The sequence below is a fragment of the Dermacentor silvarum genome, chromosome 10 (assembly GCF_013339745.2).
Source record: "Dermacentor silvarum isolate Dsil-2018 chromosome 10, BIME_Dsil_1.4, whole genome shotgun sequence".
NCBI classification, from domain to species: domain Eukaryota; kingdom Metazoa; phylum Arthropoda; class Arachnida; order Ixodida; family Ixodidae; genus Dermacentor; species Dermacentor silvarum.
The window spans coordinates 36,271,490-36,284,695 of NC_051163.1; the positions used below are offsets into that span (position 1 = coordinate 36,271,490).

General features: G+C 53.4%; 1 pseudogene; it reads right to left on the minus strand.

Annotated features, from left to right (window-relative positions):
- Nucleotides 1-278: 278 nt before the first annotated feature.
- LOC125940522 (DEAD-box helicase Dbp80-like) lies at nt 279-7,023 on the minus strand (annotated as a pseudogene).
- Nucleotides 7,024-13,206: the final 6,183 nt, after the last annotated feature.

The following is a 13,206-nucleotide window of genomic DNA, read 5'->3' on the forward strand; positions in this document are numbered from 1 at the left end:
CAAAAAATGAGGGATTGTATCACGACAGAAAGATCAGTGCGCCAGAGAGATAATCGACTCGGTGAAGATTGCTCGTGCGGAAGAGAGGTGTGTAAGCATGTCATCAGTAACACTGATCAAGAAAGAACTACGGTTTTTAGATGTTTGGTGATTGTCTCTATTGTCGTCCCTTCCTTGTTTTTTTTTCGCCATGTTACAGAAGTTGCAATGAACAACCTAGCCCAGCAAGCCACAATTGTGCAATAATGTTTATTCAAAAACCGGTCGTCTATCGTTACATTTACTTAGTGCATAAATATCATATGTAATACTAGATATAACTAGATAATGGTCTGCCCAATAGCCAGCACACCGTAGATGTTGGAGATAGAGAACTTCTCTTCCTTGCTCGAACACACCACATAGCACTCCTTCATGTTCTCCACGCTTTCTTCTGCCTTGCGCTACCGGATCACCTCGGGGTTGTAGCTGATCATTATCTCTGCAAACTCCATCACATGCTTGTCGTATGTGGCTGAGAACAGCATATTCTGGCAGTTGGGAGAAAGCAGCCTGCAAGGACATATGCCACATTACAATTTAACCGCTGAACTACCAAACGGACACTAATCAACAAAAAGAAGCTACTTAAGCAATCATTCATGTTTCATATTAGGCTATCTAGCAGCCGTGACACGTTGTAGTGGGGTATAGACATGACATGGTATAGACATGAGATGTGTTTATTAATACTGAATAATTATGCGAACAGATTGAAAAATGCACCAGTGCAACAAATGAGCATTCTGATCATGAACACACAGAATATAGCAGAAACAAAAGTAAGAGGCAAGCAATACAGATGCATTTATAAACCTAAATAGGCACTGCATTTGCTGCGTTTAGCTGTGTTCGATTTTTCTGCTTCTTTTGTTCTTCAGTCTTTAAAAACAACTCTACCATTGTAAGTTATAGAGTAAAATATTGGCCATATACATACATCCTTCTATGCAGTTGTATGACACATCAAATCTTAGCTTATCCAATCACCTGTGATAGCAATTCTACAAATGATTGCTGCTTTAGTATTGCATAGTGCTGTAACTATACACAGCTGGACATGCCAGCTAAGCTGTAGCATACCCTATCAAGACATAACACAACGCTAAGCAAATCTGCACAGCCATTATGAGCCAGCGCACAAGAATATAAACACTGAGGGTGCTCACTTGTGGATGCGTATGGACTGGTCAATGATGCCCGTGCATGGCAATCATGATGTCTGCCTCATCCAGCACAAAGACTTTGATGCGTGACAGGTCAAAGAAGTTGAACTTCAAGGCCCAGTCAACGATCTTTCCTGGTGTGCCTAGGATTACGTGGTCTTGGATCTTTTCTCCTCGTGACACTGAAAAGCACAGAAACATAACCTTCACAAATTGTGGACGATGGCAGCCAGTACATGTCTCTTTTATAGAATGCACCAATGTCCCAGTACAATCAGTGTCATCTTATTTTCCAACATTAAAGGGGAACTGATGCAAAATTGTTGTCTCGCCTTTTGTTGCTTTGCTAATAATCGGCACATCGGTAATCACGGTGCGACTGCTCAATATGTCGAACATGCAAGAAATCACGAATTATAAGGTTTTAATGTGTCAAATTCAAAAAGCGCACCATGTTTTTCAATGTTGGGTTTGTTTACAAGTCATCTTTATAAGTCATGAAAATTGGGGGGGGGGGGGTCACTGATGCACGGGTGAATGCAGCAGTCGAAGCCACACTGTGATCGCCTGGTCGAAAGTTTTAGACGATGATGTAATAGGGGAGAGAAGGTGCAAAGTACAAAGGGTGTTGCACACTTTAAGAGAACGGACAGCCAATCCCTCACTTTAAGAGAACGGACAGCCAATCCCTCGTAGTGGGTACAAGCCACGAGTTCAGAGAGTAGTCTTCCAGTCCTAAATCATACCCTCAATGAAATTTCATATCAAATGGTACAAAGTTTTACCAACGAAAACTAATCCATGCAATTAGGAACGCTTTTCTAAAAATCTGCTATTAGAAGGAAGGTCAAAAGTAATTAGCCTTAGACTGAAACCAACATTAGCATGCCTCCAGTTGCTCATGTTTTTATGTTTCAGCAGAACTTCACCAGTAACACACACAGTAAACCTTGTAGCTACGTTCGCCTCTGAATTATGCGTGAAATTTCCAAAAGATCAATTTCGAGGACTTACTTCTGTGTAACATAGCAACCAGAACAACGAATCGCTGAAATGTTGGGTGTTATATTCTCTGGCTTAGCCAATCAGTGAAAGTTATATCCCAAAAGTGATCGATCCTGAATACAGCCTCAGTACACACCGTGAGGCCAATCAAAACATGTAGATTAATATGCTGTCTCCTCACAATTTTTTTGCCGACCACACATATAAAACATAAATCGTATATGGGCCGCTGCAACAATTGAAATCAATGTCAGTGCTGCTCTGGTTACTAAGAGCAGGACTATAAGTAAATAATTCCTACCATCTTCACTTACAGTTAATAAAATGACATTCAGCCTTGGCTGTGTAACAAGTATCTGTGCAACTGCTTGAAATATTAGTGGTTTACCCGGAAACTGCTTTGAATAATGCAGTTTCTAAAGGATGAAAGCAATGTTTGGTCAACCAGAAGTCCATACATGCAACACAGTACAGATAGCTTGCAGCAATGTCGTGACAGCTGCCTTATTAGAAAACACTGGTAGCGCATTAGTAGCATGCTATACTTGTCTAAATACATTTATCGCCAAGCTTGTTTGTGCCTGTGCTTGAAGGAGTGCGAACAGAGCCCAAACATTGCGTAATTATATTACAGGCACGCTAACCGCAGCAAATATGGCAGATAACCTCGTAATAAATAGCTTGCTTACACACTGCTTTAATTTGTTCCTTTACAAACAATGCTCTTATAATGTCCACCCGCCCCCCTCGCTCTTCACGCAGAAAATTGTCTGCATATTGTATATCGCTCTGTACTTAAGGCTCATCCCTCGTATCAGAACTGCTAGAACGCTGGAAGCTGCAAATGTCGTTACTGTCAGTAACGCTCTGCCCAGCGACACATTAGGCTGCTCTTTGAAGTTGTCACATGGTTAGCCACTTGGGGCACGAGTTTTAAAAACTTTTGGCAAAGCTGTTTAAGCCAACCGAAATATAATACAAACGTTCTTGCCGAGGCGGGATTCGAACCCGCGTACCCCCGCGGTTACACAGCGAGCGTCGTAACCACTAGGCTACACAACCACGCCTGTAGAGCATGCATTTATGCGAACCATGTTTATTCCGTTCGAGCGTCGTCGTCTTCGTCCAAGCTGGTGCGTTCCTACGCTCGCGCTCTGATAAGTGGTTCTTGAGGGAAAGGGAAAGGTTGGCGCTATCTTCTGCAGCCCTTGAGGGAGCACGGCTCAGCGCCAACGGGGAGGGGTAAGTGGGAGCGAAAGAAGGGATAGAGTGGAGTCGCCATGGCTGGGCGAAGCAAAACCGGCAGGCATAGGCGGCACGTATCAGGCCGAGATGGAAGGCCTTGGTGTGCTGCAGAGTCTGCAGGGGTGTTGTGCCAGGCCGGTCAGGCCCGGGGTGGGGTGGGAGGCCGTGAGGCCTTCCCGCTTGTAGAAATGTCCTTAGAGGCGTGCGGAGAGCCCTGACGACTCAAGGAACTCCACGACGCCTCGAAGTGCAGAAAGGTGGTGTCGGCCGGGGAAGAGGAGATCTTCCTCCTTGCCAGAGGGGAGGCCCAGGCGGCGGAACTCCTGCAGGAGTGGGCCCCGCTGCTGGAGGTACGCCGGGCAGGCCAGCAGGAGATGTTCGATCGTCTCCGGCTCCCCGCAGGAGCTGCAGGCCGGGGACGTCGCTCGTCCCAGTCGGTAGCTGCGTGCTGCCGTCCAGCTGCAGCCGATGCGGAGCTCGCGCTCTGCGAGGTGACGGGGTTTTGTGCGCTACGAGAGCGAGAGAGAGACGCATTCGCGGAGCCGGTCTCAAGGAACACGATGTCGGCATGGGAACGCGACGTCGGCATGGAAACGCGGTGCTGGCATTGGAACGCGGTGCTGGCATTGGAACGCGGTGTCGGCATTGGAACGCGGTGTTGGTGTTCCAACTGCGCTATGCAACGCGCAGTGACGGCCGTAAGTCGGAGACGCGAGAAAAGAAATTATCATCATCATGAGTGATAAGATGAAAAGTTCGCGCGCACTTGCTGAAAATGCTGAGCTACCATCGCCCAGCTTCGCTGTTTCAAGCTGTGCGTGGCAAGGTCATTTGGTTATCATTTCTTTGCAACGTTGCCCTTCAGTAATTTTCTATTTCTGCTCCTCCGCCTCAGGCTATCATTGCCCGACATTTTGAGAACGGCTGTCAATGTCTGTTTTAAGCTAATTGACTTTGACGTGGGAGCTGAAAGATGGCAGGGACTTCAGATAACTGCACGAATGTTTTTTTGCTATGTGCCCACCCTTAATAAGGCACAATCACCGACTGAACAAATTTATCGCAGGGCCCATAATATAGGGGGTTGATAAGGCTTGCAATACAGCAGGCACCATGCAGCACAGCAGGGCAGACAATGCATGCATAAGTAGACGGCTAAAGAGAGGAGGAACCTCACATGTGACTCCAAGCACGGCATAGCAGAAGGTGATGGTGCAGACTGTTGCCATCCTCTTAAACACCTCGCCAGTATGAACGGCCAGCTCGTACGTGGGTGACAGGATCAGCAACTGCGGGTACCGCTGCTTCTCGTCCACTCGACTTAAGCTGGCCAGAACAAAGGCGGCAGTCTTTCCCGTGCCGCTCTGTGACTGGGCAATCATGTTCAGCGGAGGGTCAGCCAACAACGTGGGTAGTGCCGTCTCCTTGATCTTGGACGGTTCGTTAAAGCCACAAGCGTACACGCCGTTTAGCAGTTCAGGGCGCAGACTCAAGTCTTCAAACGTCGTGATCGAGTGCAGTGGCGACTTGGGGTCTTTGCGCTGGACCTCCACGTCGTGTGATGTGGGCACAAGACGCGTCCGGAGTATTCTCCGCACCTGCGGGCACCGCTGCTTCTCGTCCACTCGGCTTAAGCTGGCCAGAACAAAGGTGGCAGTCTTTCCCGTGCCGCTCTGTGACTGGGCAATCATGTTCAGCGGAGGGTCAGCCAACAGCAGAGGTAGAGCAGTCTCCTTAATCTTGGACGGTTCGTTAAAGCCACAAGCGTACACGCCGTTCAGCAGTTCAGGGCGCAGACTCAAGTCTTCAAACGTCGTGATCGAGTGCAGTGGCGACTTGGGGTCTTTGCGCTGGACCTCCACGTCGTGTGATGTGGGCACAAGACGCGTCCGGAGTATTCTCCGCACCTGCGGGCACCGCTGCTTCTCGTCCACTCGGCTTAAGCTGGCCAGAACAAAGGTGGCAGTCTTTCCCGTGCCGCTCTGTGACTGGGCAATCATGTTCAGCGGAGGGTCAGCCAACAGCAGAGGTAGTGCCGTCTCCTTGATCTTGGACGGTTCGTTAAAGCCACAAGCGTACACGCCGTTTAGCAGTTCAGGGCGCAGACTCAAGTCTTCAAACGTCGTGATCGAGTGCAGTGGCGACTTGGGGTCTTTGCGCTGGACCTCCACGTCGTGTGATGTGGGCACAAGACGCGTCCGGAGTATTCTCCGCACCTGCGGGCACCGCTGCTTCTCGTCCACTCGGCTTAAGCTGGCCAGAACAAAGGTGGCAGTCTTTCCCGTGCCGCTCTGTGACTGGGCAATCATGTTCAGCGGAGGGTCAGCCAACAGCAGAGGTAGAGCAGTCTCCTTAATCTTGGACGGTTCGTTAAAGCCACAAGCGTACACGCCGTTCAGCAGTTCAGGGCGCAGACTCAAGTCTTCAAACGTCGTGATCGAGTGCAGTGGCGACTTGGGGTCTTTGCGCTGGACCTCCACGTCGTGTGATGTGGGCACAAGACGCGTCCGGAGTATTCTCCGCACCTGCGGGCACCGCTGCTTCTCGTCCACTCGGCTTAAGCTGGCCAGAACAAAGGTGGCAGTCTTTCCCGTGCCGCTCTGTGACTGGGCAATCATGTTCAGCGGAGGGTCAGCCAACAGCAGAGGTAGAGCAGTCTCCTTGATCTTGGACGGTTCGTTAAAGCCACAAGCGTACACGCCGTTCAGCAGTTCAGGGCGCAGACTCAAGTCTTCAAACGTCGTGATCGAGTGCAGTGGCGACTTGGGGTCTTTGCGCTGGACCTCCACGTCGTGTGATGTGGGCACAAGACGCGTCCGGAGTATTCTCCGCACCTGCGGGTACCGCTGCTTCTCGTCCACTCGGCTCAAGCTGGCCAGAACAAAGGCGGCAGTATTTCCCGTGCCGCTCTGTGACTGGGCAATCATGTTGTGCGGAGGGTCAGCCAACAGCAGAGGTAGTGCAATCTCCTTGATCTCGGACGGTTCGTTACAGCCACAAGCGTACATGCCTTTCAGCAGTCCAGGGCGCAGACTCAAGTCTTCAAACGTCTTGAACGAGTACAGCGGCGACTTGGAGTCTTTGCGCTGTACTTCCACGTCGTGTGACTTACGCACAAGACGCGTCCGGAGTAATCTCTGCATCAATGATATCCCCGCCAGGGTGACCACTGAAACGAGGAGTGTGTAGTGTAACCACGTTGTCACGTTGTCGTCTCGCTCACTAAAACAACAGTCTTTGCAATACTTACCGGGCTCATGATGTCCTGAAGGCGGTCGTTCGCTACCAGCGTCGCTAGATGTTTCGCGGTAGCCGCTACGACCAGCGTCTCCAGACCCATCGATGTTAACCCCGGACACCTGCAAAACGAGTGTTTGTGAATACTGCTGTTTCTCACAGCGTTCTCCGTACCTTGTCAGTGAGCCTCGAGAGTAGTTTCTCTTGCTCGTCTGCGTCGTGAGCCCAACTTGACATATTATTCTGCCAGGTAAACAATTCTTCGAACACGGGGCGAAGTCCTGGTGGTACGGGGTGAGAAGCCGACGGCAGGTCTTCAACTCCCGGTCCGGTGGCCGATCTTCTGATGGCGTCGCTTTCCATCGCTTCCTGGAACTCTCTTCTGCCTGCGCGCCTCGCTTTTTAGCCGCTCTAGCCGATTCGTCTTTTGCTGATTGGCCGCTCAAAGCTGCGTGTTTGCTTCTGATTGGATGCCTTTTCTTTTTATTTTGTCTTCTTGCGCCGTGTGTTCACGTGCGGGACGCTCTTCGACGTTGTCGTTTTCCACTCAGCACGGAATTCGCCTCCGCACGCGCATTCCTTGTCGTCTGCTGCTTGTCTGTCTCCATCCACCGCACCGTGCCGCGCACTACACACATCACAACGTTGCACTATAATAGACGAGTAAAAACGTATAAAATTACCCTCTTATAATTTTATTTTTGTGGTTACCGCCTTAAGGTGGTAAGAGGAAAAGTTTGAAGTACGAACTATTTGCAGCCTTGCGGAGGAACAGTGGCTGGCGGTTATGAGGGCTGAGATTTGGCGGGTCAGTCTGTGAGCACCTGGCAACCCTGGTCATCATTATCACTAATTCTGCAGCGGTGTTAGCGGTGTTTGTGGACGCGTTCCGCGACACCAGCCACCGAGGTTGGGTGGGCGACGTCAAGACGACAAGAGGAGCCTACATTACGAGCAGACAACAATGGTGTCGTCTGCTGCTGCTATTCAATTTTCCCGGCTGAGCCACCCGCCGCGGTGGCTCTGTCAGCTAAGGCGTCGCGCTGCTGAGCATGAGATCGCGGGATCAAATCCCGGCCGCGGCGGCCGCATTTCGATAGAGGCGAAATGCAAAAACGCCCGTGTGCTTGCGTTGTAGTGCACGTTAAAGAACCCCAGGTGGTCAAAATTAATCCGGAGCCCTCTACTACGGCGTGCCTCATAATCAGAACTGGTTTTGGCACGTGAAACCCCAGAAAGAAGAAGAATCTTCTCGGCAAAGCTAAAGCAGGCACAGCAGCAAACCGGCGTCCATGTTTACAGTTTCTTTCTGATGGCCCATGAGTGAAGAAAATGTATCAAATCGACGGCGTGGACAGCAGTTCTGGGGCGGCTTGCACCAACATTTAAGAACGAAAATAACGAATTTAACATCGCGGTAATAAATGTTCCCTAGTCAAAGACTTCTGAGCATTTGTGCTAGGGAATGTCTGGGCACGGCCGTGGTCTGGGGAATCGCCAGTCGCAAATAGTACCGGCTCCGCTAAGCAACTCTGCTGCTCGCAATATAAAACGCCACTCGAACGTCCGTGCGCATGTCCCACGTTCTGGCGCTTATCTTAGCAAAAAATAAATGAGTGGCTGTGTTAGCGGAGCGATGGGCCGGAATAGGAAACAAGTAATATATAATAAAGAGTGGTGTAAATGGCCGAATGCCTGAAAAAAAAAACACTGACCAAGCACTCCGTACAGATGGTTAAACAGCGAAGCTTAAACGTGCGGCCCCGGTGTTTAGCCGTGAGTTAATCCCGACGCTGCATTGAAGCGTTTCTCAATAATGGTTACATGTTTGTGTTTCTAGTGGAACGCAAGCGCTAATGTCGGGCGGATGCTGCTAACCACGACACCGAGCTAACTCGCGATATCGAACATGCGTTCGACAACGGCGAGTCGAGGAAGCGGCATTGCGGGCATAGCAGCGTCAACCTGGTAATGGCGGGAACGCGTTCGCCGTGGCCAACGCCCGCTTTCGGCTGGAGTTTCTCGAGCGGCACTTTGGCTTCGGCTGCGACGAAACGTCTACGTTGAAATCGCGAAGTGGAAAGCAAGCGCCAATGGCGGGCGGATACTGCTAACCACGACGCCGAGCTAACTCGAGATATCGAACGCATGTGACAATGGCGAGCCGAGGAGACGGCGTTGCGGGCAAAGCAGCGCCAACGTGGCAACGGCGGGAACGCGTTCGCTAACCACGTCACTAACGGCGCTGCCAATGGCGCGCGCGCTTGGGTGCGACGTAGAGAACGACGTAACTGACGGTGCAGCCAATGGAGACGTTTAGCGAAACAGTGGAGAGAGTGTTTTTCGTTTCGCCTAGCCATATACAGATTTCGCTGTAATATGGCTGCACTCTAAGGCCTACCATCTCGGCCTGATACGTGCCGCCACAGCCTGCCGGTTTGCCTCGCCAAGCTATGGTGACGACTTCACCCTATCCCCTTTCTCTCCCACTTTCCCCTCCCTGTTGGCGCTGAGCCGTGCTCCCTCAAGGGCTGCAGAAGATAGCGTTAACCTTTCCCTTTCCACATGAACCACTTACTACTAATATGGAATGACACAGGTAAGAACGCTTGTGTCAACGCGTAGCAGCTGCAGCTTTCAGCGTTTCAGTTTGCCGCCTCGCTTTAGCGTCGAAGCCAACTGATGCAACGCAAGCCAACGCCGGTAGAAATATTTAAACTGGACTGATATTTCGCTCTGCGTCTATGTCAAAGATGAACTTGGTACGTTGAGCGGAGGACACTCGTGTGGAAGTTGGGTTTTTATTGCGATAGCAATTATATGGACACTCAAAAGCAGATTTCTGCCGTCGGCGTCGCCGTCGCCGTAGCCGTCGCCGTCGCCGTAGCCGTCGCCGTCGCCGTCGCCGTGAGGTTCCGTATGACGTCAATGGAGATGAAATCGTCGCCGATGATGATAAGTGGTTCTTGAGGGAAAGGGAAAGGTTGGCGCTATCTTCTGCAGCCCTTGAGGGAGCACGGCTCAGCGCCGAACCGTCAAGGGGGCGTTCGATGGCCTCCCACATGCGGTCGTCCAGCAGGCTCTGGACCTCCTGGGCATTGGCAGCAACCTGCGGCGGTTCCTGTCATCGTTCCTGAACGACCGCACCCTCAGGGTCCGCGTGGGCCATGCAAGGAGCACTCCCCGTCCGGTCGCAGCAGGCGTACCACAAGGGTCAGTGGTGAGCCCGTTTCTCTTCAACCTCGCCCTGGCCCGGTTGCCTGCTGCACTGCCGACCGACCCTCACTACAAGGTGGAGTGCACCATCTACGCGGATGACATCGCCCTGTGGGTGCGGGGACCGCCGCAGTCAAGCCGCCACGTGTGCCTGGCCCTCCAGAGAGCCCTGGACACCACGGCCGCCTACCTGGGAAGCATCGGACTCTCGGTTTCGACGGGGAAGACGGTGGCCCTCCTCGTTCACCCGAGAGCAGCGGCATGGCGCTCAGCTCCCCGGCTGCAGCTGGAAGGCGTGCGCATCCCATGGAGTACGACTGTGTCGTACCTTGGGCTGCGCATCGATCACCGGCTAACCTGGCGACCGGCAGTCGGGGCCATGCAGACCCAGACCATCAGGGTCCGCAAGGCCGTGTCGCAGCTCCTTGCTCATGGAGAGGGCTGCTCGGTGAAGTGGGCCCTGCGGCTCTACGAGGCGGCGGCCACATCACGCCTGCGGTACGCCCTCCCGCTGGTGGCGCTGCCGCCACGCCGCCTCGAAAAGTTGGAGCTGCAGCACCGGGCGGCCATCCGACTCTGCCTGGGCGTCCCCCGGAGCTCCCAGATTGCCGCTACCCTTGCGGAGGCTGGAGCATGGCCCCTGTCGCTCCTCTTCCTGCAGCAGGGGCTGAGGCACGTAGACCGCTTCCACCATGCTCCTGATGGCAGAGGCCTGCTGCGTCACCTCCAGTCCCGGCCTTCCTCAAGGATGGGTCAGCTGTGCCGCCTCTACGAGGAGGTGGTTGGCAACCCACCGCCGAATGCGGTACAGCTGCCCCCACCGCAGAGGCCTCCTGTCCCCATCGCCACGCAGCTGCCCGGGATTTCGAAGAGGCGCTCGCCCGCTTGCGCCCTGCAGCAGACGGCCGCCTGCCTCCTGGACGAGACCCTCGGAGACCACCTCCTGGTGTACGTCGACGGTTCGGTGGTACCGGACACCGGCTCTGCCACGGCGGCCTGCACGGCACCAGCCCTGCAGAAGAGCAGGCAGTGTCGACTGCCCAGACACGCCAGCTCGACTGCAGCGGAGGTGGCAGGCCTCCACCTGGCCGTCGACCTACTCTCCGAGGAGCTTCCTGGGGTACCAGCGGCCATCCTCTGCGACTCCAAGGCAGCCCTCCTCGGCCTGCAGAGGCCAGAAAGCGCCAGCCTTGGAGTCGCACTGCTGTCTACCCGGCTGACAGCGCTGCAGGACGCAGGCCACCCGGTGTCCCTGCACTGGATCCCCGCCCACGTAGGGATCCCGGGCAACGAGGCAGCCGACACCCTGGCGAAGGACGCCCACCACACCACTGTGCCCCTCAGTCGGGCCGTGACGGAGGGCGACTTCACTGAACTGAGGCTGCGGCGACACCTGGCGACCCACCACCCAGACAAACGGGTGGCACTGGGATGCCCCCCACGACCACTCCCCCAGCGAGGCCTGGCTCGCAGGGAGACCTCGCTCCTTCTCCGGCTCCGCATCGGCTGCAGCTGGACGGCAGCACGCAGCTACCGACTGGGACGAGCGACGTCCCCGGCCTGCAGCTCCTGCGGGGAGCCGGAGACGATCGAACATCTCCTGCTGACCTGCCCGGCGTACCTCCAGCAGCGGGGCCCACTCCTGCAGGAGTTCCGCCGCCTGGGCCTCCCCTCTGGCAAGGAGGAAGATCTCCTCTTCCCCGGCCGACACCACCTTTCTGCACTTCGAGGCGTCGTGGAGTTCCTTGAGTCGTCAGGGCTCTCCGCACGCCTCTAAGGACATTTCTACAAGCGGGAAGGCCTCACGGCCTCCCACCCCACCCCGGGCCTGACCGGCCTGGCACAACACCCCTGCAGACTCTGCAGCACACCAAGGCCTTCCATCTCGGCCTGATACGTGCCGCCTATGCCTGCCGGTTTTGCTTCGCCCAGCCATGGCGACTCCACTCTATCCCTTCTTTCGCTCCCACTTACCCCTCCCCGTTGGCGCTGAGCCGTGCTCCCTCAAGGGCTGCAGAAGATAGCGTCAACCTTTCCCTTTCCCTCAAGAACCACTTATCATCAGCGCCGAACGCTGTATGTGCGAGTGAAAGGGCGCGAGGGGCGCGCGCTTTCACGGGGAGTGAACGCACGGCGGAGAACAAACGCGCGTTCTGCGCCGTGCTCGCTTAAGGGCTGCAGAAGTAAGCGTCTCTTTCCTCCTTTACAATCACCATATATGTAGAGCAAACGCGCCTTCTTCCGACGCGCGAGAGGCCGTGGGGGAGGGGGGGGGAGGGGGAGGGAAGGGAAGGGAGGCGACGTTTAGCTGCGGCACCAAGTGCCTATTTATATCAGAGGATCCGGCAACAGTCACCAACGCCGCACGCATTTTGAGCGAACGCGGGTAAAACGCCGATGGCGTCGACAATAGTTCTGCGTGTTGCCGGTGCTGCTGCATGTCCAAGTTTATACAGCTGATAAAGCTAATATCATTACTCCGTATAGCTCTCTACAAATTTGCTATCGCAATTGATGCTTCGCCTTTCAGGTGAAACTGCGACAACTTTTTTTAAAACGCAGTTTAGTTATATTAGCTATATGCATGCAATACTGCGGCAGCAAGCACTGCATAACTTCCCATTGCAATGTGGAAATGCAATTTATACGAGACAATGCAGCAAGTGTACTTAAACACGAATGCCAGGCAAGCGCAGTTTATGGCAGATTCAGCGGACGTTGCGCTTCATCAGCCACAGAGAACGAACGCTTACTGCGTTCATGTTAAGTCAACTGTTTCGTTTCACCATTGCGCTCACGCATGAAACACTTTACTCATCCGTCATAAATAAGAAGCGACATTCAGGATTTAATTGCTGGCATGCATGCGGGCACAGCCTCCCAAGGACACTGGCACAATGACGGTGTGATCCCGTTACATCATTCAAACAAGGCCTAACTTATACCGTGTGAATCTTTTCGTACGCTTCTTCAGGGCGCTGGTTACGCTACGCACAATTCTTAAAGCTGTGTACTCATGAACGTCGACAGCATCGCCTGCTGTGATCAAGAAATTCCCAGTTGCAAAAAAAAAAAAAATTGTCACAGTTTCGCCCTAAGGGCGAAGGAATGAATGCGATAGCAAGACAGCAATTTCATACGAAGTGAGGTGAGTGGCTTTGGTAGCAATATGAATTGTAGTAAACATGAGCTTAGCAAGTAAGTAGGTGTGCTGCGGCGTAGACAGACCGACCTGAAGAGAAACGCGATGACTACGACAAGGCGCGTGTGAAACGCCTGCGTACAGCACTCACATCGG